Source organism: Schistocerca nitens, chromosome 1, assembly GCF_023898315.1.
Source record: "Schistocerca nitens isolate TAMUIC-IGC-003100 chromosome 1, iqSchNite1.1, whole genome shotgun sequence".
In the NCBI taxonomy this organism is placed as follows: domain Eukaryota; kingdom Metazoa; phylum Arthropoda; class Insecta; order Orthoptera; family Acrididae; genus Schistocerca; species Schistocerca nitens.
In genome coordinates this window covers 136,834,966-136,841,609 of record NC_064614.1, presented here as the reverse complement: position 1 = coordinate 136,841,609, position 6,644 = coordinate 136,834,966, and positions in this window count along the sequence as shown.

The window sequence follows — 6,644 nt, the reverse complement described above, 5'->3', positions numbered from 1 at the left end:
CGCTGAACGCTCAAGAACTTTTCAAGCCACTCATACATCTGGCTGCCCAATCGGTATGCTTAGACCTTTCTTAACAGTCTGCAGCATATATAACGCTTTCCAGAGATCTAGCAATATGAGATGTAACTGTTGACCTCCATCCATGGTTTGCAGGATGTCATGTGCGAAAATGGCAAGCTGAGTTTTACATGAGTGGTGTTTTATAAATCCATACCGATCTGCGGATGGAAGCTATTCAGCACAAAGGAAATTTATTATATTCGAACTGAGAATACATTCAAGAATTCTGCAGCAAATCAATGTTATGGACATTGGCCTGTAATTATGTTGACCAATTCTTTACCCTTGTTATACTCATATATGGACGTCATTTATACTTTTTTCTAGTTGCTTGGGACTTTGCACTGGGCAAGAGATTAACGATAAATGCAAGCTAAGTAAGGAGCCAACGCCATAGAGTACACTCTGTAAAACCGAGCTGGGATTCCATCTGGACCTGGCTACGTACTGGTTTCCACCTTTTCAGTTACTTATCTCTGTTATGGATGCTAATACGTCCTCCATATGGGAGTCTGTGCGACCGTGAAATGACAACATGTTTGTGTGATTCTGCTGCATGAAGTATTTCTTAAAAGCGAAGTTCAAAACTTCCGATGTTTTTCGGTTTTCTTCTATTGCCACTCCAGATTGGTTGATGAGTGACTGGATAGAAGCCTTCGATCCACTTAGTAGTTTTACGTAGGACTGTAATTTTCTTGGGTTCTCTGCAAGATCTTTCGACAAGATATGATGGTGGGCGTTGTATACTTCACAAATCAATCTTCTTACAGATGTACGAATTTCTGCTACCTTTTGCATGTCGTTATCTGCGCGTATTTTTGACCCTGAGTGCAACAATCTCTGCTTCCTCAGCATTTTTAGAGTTTTTTTATTAAACCATGGTGGGTCTTTTGCATTCTTAATTCATTTACTTAGCACATACTTAGCCTACGTCTTCTCTACGTTGACAACTGTATGACAAACATCAACACCAACTATACAGTATCCTTCATTTCATCTCATACATGATGACAATGAACCATCTTGCAACTACTAGCTGAAGTAATAGTACAAAACTGTGACTCATATAATGTTCAGTTCAGTGTACCACAACAACAGAAAGAATCTTTCTTCTTTGTGATATGTAGTGTGACTTTTTTTCGTACAGTAGTCTCGACATTGGCCCCCATATATCTGGACAATGTGCACTGACTACTAGTCTTCTGTGTGACTTTGCTAATGAATGCATTGCATCTGCATACCAACAAGACGTCATTCAACAATTATCACAAACAGACACAATGGAATGTTGTGATTCTTCAGTTTCTCCCAGCATATTTCTTGCTCGAACAGTCCATGGGTGTACTCCCGGTCCATAGTGTCCAACGGGCACAATATTTCGGCGATCAGACGTGTCGCCATAGTCAGGTGCGCTGACGAACTGAGCTCATGAGGGCGGACGGTCATCTTAAATCCCCTCCCCTCGCAAGGCGTTCTCTTTGCGGTATGCGCCCACGCGTAAGAGGTAGGTGAGACGCTGGCGTCGGCGTCTGTGGTAGCGTCGGGAATTGCCTCGTCCGCTGTAATCGCCCGTTCGTTTACTTTGCTGAGCGTCTATTCAATTCTACTCAGTGCTGATTCCCATGCCCTACTGAGGCTGTAGCCGCAATCTCGGTTGATGAGTCCATCCCTTTTGATAGCCTCTCTAACGACGCTGTCCCAGTATTTAGATGTCTGTGCCAGGACCCTGGTATTTTGGTAATCCATTTCGTGATTTTCGGACAAACAGTGCTCTGCGACCGCCGACTTGTTGGGATACCCAAGTCGAGTGTACCTCTGATCGAAATTCGTACCAGAGACGAAATCATCAACCGAGAGCGGCTACAACTTCAGCAGGGCATGGGAACCAGCATTGAGTCTAATTAAAAAGACGCTCAGCAAAGGAAATGAACGGGTGACTAGGGCGGACGAGGCAATTACAGCGACACCACCACAGACGACGACGCCAGCGTCTCACCGACCGCTGACGCGCGGGCGGGGACCGCGGAGAGAACGCCTCGTGAGGGGAGGGGATTTAAGACGACCACCCGCCCTCAGGAGCTCAGTTCGTCAGCGCACCTGACGATTGTGACATGTCTGATCGCCGAAATATTGTGCCCGTTGGACTCTATGGACCGGGAGTACACCCATGGACTGTTCGAGCAAGAAATACGCCAAGAGAAACTGAAGAATCATATCATATACCTCGATGGGGAGGAGATGTATCACAGCATGAAGAAATTCGACAAGCTGCGCCACCGAAGGAGCCGTTTGCTGAGTGCTCTTGCTTTTCTGAAGAGATGTTGTGCCGTTCAGGTTGTGCCAAACTTTGCTAAGATCATGCATCACATCGATTCTGCAGCAGCTAAGAGAATTATGAAGCGTGCTAGCCTCGCCTTGGTTCGTGAGAGGGTACACTTTACCAGATGCAGCCTTGAGTACAACTTCCAGGAACTACTTAAACTACATCTACAACTAGCCAATCAGTTTAATTCCCAGACCTGGGACTGGATTGATGGTGCTACCTGGGTGACCGACGATTCTCGGCATGTCATATATCTAAATTCTCTCGTCTCTCTGACAAACCATCGCTAGAGGTTCCACGCAAGACGGTCATCAATCTCGCGGACATTGAGCTGACTGGGGATGCAGTTTCTATTCTGGAGAAGGGACTTAATTTTGCTCCCACACCTAGGTTCACGCCGGCAGCGGACATTGTCAGTGCAGTTGAACAAGTTCTTGCGCGACTACCACCTGAAGCACCTGAAGAAGTACGCCAGGAAACCTGCCGTGCTCTGACGAGAACTAAACCGATCAAGTCGAATGTTACCAACAGGGAGAGGGCAGCCATTCGAGACCTGAGACCAGCTGACAAAGGCAAAGCTACGGTTGTTCTTTCCTGTAAGGACTATATTGAGAAGATGCAGAGCCTGATAAATGACGAATCTTACAGGAAGATCAACGCTGACCCCACAAAGAAGGTGGAGATCAAGACTAGAGCTCAAGGACACAGATTTAACAGAGGGTGTCGCCAAGAAATTGACACCTCAAGGACCTGTACCGCCAAGACTTTATTGACTCCCTAAATTCCACAAAGAAGGGGTGCCGCTACATCCAATTGTCAGCAACATTAGGGCGCCTACATATTTGCTGGTCAAATACCTGGCAGAATTATTAAGTCCTTATGTGGGTAAATGCCCTCATCACGTTCGTAATTCTGTGGATTTCGTGAAACGTCTCGACAGCTTCAAGCTGAAAGGCTCAGATATCCTGGTGAGTTTTGACGTTGTTTAATTATTCACCAGGGTGCCTCTTCGAGAGTCAGCTTGTTGTACAGAAATTTGACGAGAAGACGACCGACCTTTTCAAGCACGTTCTGACCTCCACATATTTTCTCTTTAATGGAGCATACTATAAACAAACAGAAGGAGTCGCAATGGGGAGCCCACTCTCGCCTGTGGTCGCGAATTTCTATATGGAGTACTTCGAGGAGGAAGCTTTGGCGTCATCCAAATGGAAACTTACATTTTTTTTTACATTATGTGGATGACATGTTCGTGATCTGGCCCCATGGAAGGGACAAGCTCCTAGACTTCCTTACATCCTTGAACTCCATGCATCCGAACTTCAAATTCACTATGGAGACCGAAGCAGAAGGAAGATTACCATTCCTGTACGTCATGGTCAAAAGAAGAGCTGATGGCACCCTGGGCCACGGGGTATACAGGAAGAAAACGCACACCGACCTGTATTTCCAAGCGGATAGCTGCCACCACCCTGCACAGAGGAATGGGGTGCTAAAAACACTGGTGCACAAGGCGCACACCATCTCTGACGCAGAGAGTCTGCCCCAAGAGGTGGAAAACCTCAAAACTCTATTTCGAAAAAACGGGTACTCAGAAGGGCAGACCAGACGCGCTCTCCGCCCCATCTATACAGTACAACGTGTGGAAACGGAAGAAGTTACGGAGAAAGAGATAGCCACTACCTACACTCCTGGAAATTGAAATAAGAACACCGTGAATTCATTGTCCCAGGAAGGGGAAACTTTATTGACACATTCCTGGGGTCAGATACATCACATGATCACACTGACAGAACCACAGGCACATAGACACAGGCAACAGAGCATGCACAATGTCGGCACTAGTACAGTGTATATCCACCTTTCGCAGCAATGCAGGCTGCTATTCTCCCATGGAGACGATCGTAGAGATGCTGGATGTAGTCCTGTGGAACGGCTTGCCGTGCCATTTCCACCTGGCGCCTCAGCTGGACCAGCGTTCGTGCTGGACGTGCAGACCGCGTGAGACGAAGCTTCATCCAGTCCCAAACATGCTCAATGGGGGACAGATCCGGAGATCTTGCTGGCCAGGGTAGTTGACTTACACCTTCTAGAGCACGTTGGGTGGCACGGGATACATGCGGACGTGCATTGTCCTGTTGGAACAGCAGGTTCCCTTGCCGGTCTAGCAATGGTAGAACGATGGGTTCGATGACGGTTTGGATGTACCGTGCACTATTCAGTGTCCCCTCGACGATCACCAGTGGTGTACGGCCAGTGTAGGAGATCGCTCCCCACACCATGATGCCGGGTGTTGGCCCTGTGTGCCTCGGTCGTATGCAGTCCTGATTGTGGCGCTCACCTGCACGGCGCCAAACACGCATACGACCATCATTGGCACCAAGGCAGAAGCGACTCTCATCGCTGAAGACGACACGTCTCCATTCGTCCGTCCATTCACGCCTGTCGCGACACCACTGGAGGCGGGCTGCACGATGTTGGGGCGTGAGCGGAAGACGGCCTAACGGTGTGCGGGACCGTAGCCCAGCTTCATGGAGACGGTTGCGAATGGTCCTCGCCGATACCCCAGGAGCAACAGTGTCCCTAATTTGCTGGGAAGTGGCGGTGCGGTCCCCTACGGCACTGCGTAGGATCCTACGGTCTTGGCGTGCATCCGTGCGTCGCTGCGGTCCGGTCCCAGGTCGACGGGCACGTGCACCTTCCGCCGACCACTGGCGACAACATCGATGTACTGTGGAGACCTCACGCCCCACGTGTTGAGCAATTCGGCGGTACGTCCACCCGGCCTCCCGCATGCCCACTATACGCTCAAAGTCCGTCAACTGCACATTCGGTTCACGTCCACGCTGTCGCGGCATGCTACCAGTGTTAAAGACTGCGATGGAGCTCCGTATGCCACGGCAAACTGGCTGACACTGACGGCGGTGGTGCACAAATGCTGCGCAGCTAGCACCATTCGACGGCCAACACCGCGGTTCCTGGTGTGTCCGCTGTGCCGTGCGTGTGATCATTGCTTGTACAGCCCTCTCGCAGTGTCCGGAGCAAGTATGGTGGGTCTGACACACCGGTGTCAATGTGTTCTTTTTTCCATTTCCAGGAGGGTATATACCGTATACTGGCGCACTATCGGGGAAAATAGGACGAATATTGAGGAAACACAGAGTAGGAACTGTCTTTTGCCCACTAAAGAAAACGCGAGCATTATTGGGAAGTGTCAAAGACAAACTCGGTTTGCGGAAGGCTCGCATATACCAGATTCCATGTCAATGTGGGAAGACTTATATTGGACAGACAGTGCACACCATCAAAGATAGTTGCTGAGAACATCAGAGGCACACTCGACTTGGGTACTGTTTGTCCGAAAATCACGAAATGGACTACCAATATACCAGGGTCCTGGCACAGACACCTTAAGACTGGGACAGCGTCGTTAGACAGGCTATCGAAATTCGTACCAGGGATGGACTCATCAACTGAGATTGTGGCTACAACCTCAGCAGGGCATGGGAACCAGCACTGAGTCTAATTAAAAAGACGCTCAGCAAAGGAAACGTACGGGCGACTAGGACGGACGAGGCAATTACACCGACGCCACCACAGACGACGACGCCACTGTCACTGTCACTGTCACTTAACCATACGAGTCTGCCCTGACTCGTGAAGGGAACAGGCTAAACATATACTGCTATTCCTGCATAAACCTATTTTTTGTGGAGTGGCTTCCTCACGGTCCGAATTGGCCTGAGGTGTTTTCTGGGGAGTGTTGTCCTTGCTCTGTCACGAGATATTACTCTCGTAACAACGCGTGGTTGGCCTGTGATGAACAGGGTGGCCCAAGTCCTTAATGAGCCTATTGTCGGACCGTTCGGCCCGCTCATAGAAGATCCGCGCCGATTGTTTAAATCGGTCACGGAGGAAGGGGATGCCTGTTTGCTGGTGTAGTCGAAAAGAGCCTCGGCAGGCGCAGAGCGAGCTTGAGCGCCCTGTTCTGCACCCTCTGCAGCTTGTTGATGTGTGTGTCGGCTGCGTTGCCCCACACCACGACCGCATATTCGAGCACTGGACGAACCAGTGCCAGATATAGCGTGATGCTGTGGTGGGGAGGTAAGGCAGATGACGGGTTGAGCAGAGGGTACAGAACGCGTAGGCGCCCTATTCCTCTGCCCCCGACGTCCTCGATGTGGGCTTTCCACGTCAGCTTCTGGTCTAGGGTGACTCCCAGGTAGCGGCCAGTCTTGCTCCACGGGATGGGGCTTCCCAT